The sequence below is a fragment of the Montipora foliosa genome, chromosome 11 (genome assembly GCF_036669935.1).
Source record: "Montipora foliosa isolate CH-2021 chromosome 11, ASM3666993v2, whole genome shotgun sequence".
In the NCBI taxonomy this organism is placed as follows: domain Eukaryota; kingdom Metazoa; phylum Cnidaria; class Anthozoa; order Scleractinia; family Acroporidae; genus Montipora; species Montipora foliosa.
The window spans coordinates 44,453,853-44,455,376 of NC_090879.1; the positions used below are offsets into that span (position 1 = coordinate 44,453,853).

General features: G+C 41.7%; 1 pseudogene; it reads right to left on the reverse strand.

Moving 5' to 3' along the window:
* LOC137977189 (uncharacterized) overlaps positions 1 to 427 on the reverse strand; it is a 2,203-nt pseudogene extending 1,776 nt beyond the window's left edge.
* Between the last annotated feature and the right edge of the window lie 1,097 nt (positions 428 to 1,524).

The window sequence follows — 1,524 nt, forward strand, 5'->3', positions numbered from 1 at the left end:
ACACTGCAAGCATTTCAAGATAATTAATGTGATTTGAAGCCTCTTCAGGGGTCCAATGCTCCCCAATCTTTACATTATTGAGTACTCCTTCCCAGCCTTCTTTACTTGCATCTGTGTATAAAGTGATCTCTGGCTGAGGAGGGCTTATAGGTTTTTGCAGCGACCCTGCTGAGTGTATCCACCACTGCAAATCACTGGGAGACAACTCAGACATTGTCATAAAGGCATCAAAGTTACCCTTGTTTAAGCGTAAGGCCTCAGTTTTGTCCATGTCCAGTGACCTAAAATGCAAGGGCCCTAGCTTTCCTGCTGGAAAATGTGATATGAGTAACCCAAGAGTGGATGCCACCTCTCTTACTGTGGGGTGTGGACACTGCAACAGGCCTTGACAGGTATGAATGATCTCAGAGGTTGGATAGACTGTCATTGTAATTGAGTCTATAATAAAACCCATGAAGGTGATTCGATGTTGTGGAACAAAGGATGATTTTTCAGGGTGTACAGTAAACCCAAGGGAATCAAATAATTTGACAGTATCCGTAACATTTCTTTCAAAGTCATCATAGTTATCACTCTGGAGATATGAGTCATCAATATGACTTGCTGAAAGGTGTCCCTGCTGCCTTAAATGTGAATATACTGGCTTTAATAATTTAGTAAACTTCCTGGGGCAAAACGCCAATCCATTTGGAAAACAAACACATTGATATAGTTTTCCTAGCCACTGAAACTTCAGGTATTTTTGGTCGGCAGTGGCAATAGGCACAGAATAATAAGCACCTTTTAGGTCTATTGATGCCATAAAACACCCAGGTTTTACCATATGTAAAACAGTATTAAGCGAGTCCATTTTAAAATGGTGATATTGCACATGAGTGTTTAAACATTTGAGATTTAAAATAACTCTGAAAGAGCCATCCTTTTTAGCCCTAGTGAAGATAGGAGAGATATATTCCCCTTCTTCGTGACTACTTGGGGTAATAACACCTTTAGCAAATAGTGTATTTATCTCGGTATCAATGACACGCTGTTCATCCAAATCAAGGATTTTCTACTTTCTGGGGGCTACTCTTTGATATGGAGTCCTGGTAAATTCAATTGGCTGGCCTAATATCATTTTCAATATCTCAGGGTCTGAGGTTAAGGCCTGCCACTGATTATAATATTCTCTCAGCCCCCCTGCCTTAAAGCAGAGAACTTTGTGTGCTCAAGATACTGGAACATATTTACCTTGTCTGTCAGGATATCAGAGCATTTCACTGGCTGGATTTCTTCTCGGTTTCCCGTGGTTTGTAGAGGTTGTTTTGTGGCCGGTAAGACCGGCCCCTCTTCCCTAAAAAAGGCTTTCCACTAGAGTGAGGAGATTTGCCCTCCCAGACATCGCTATGGTTTCGGTACGATGACTTTGCAGTAGTCGTATGGCCAATCCTATTAGTCACTTTGATATTGTTGAGCTGAGATTGCAGCTCATCGCCAAATAAAAAGCCCGTGATGGGTACTTGAGAGCCACACAACGAGGAATAT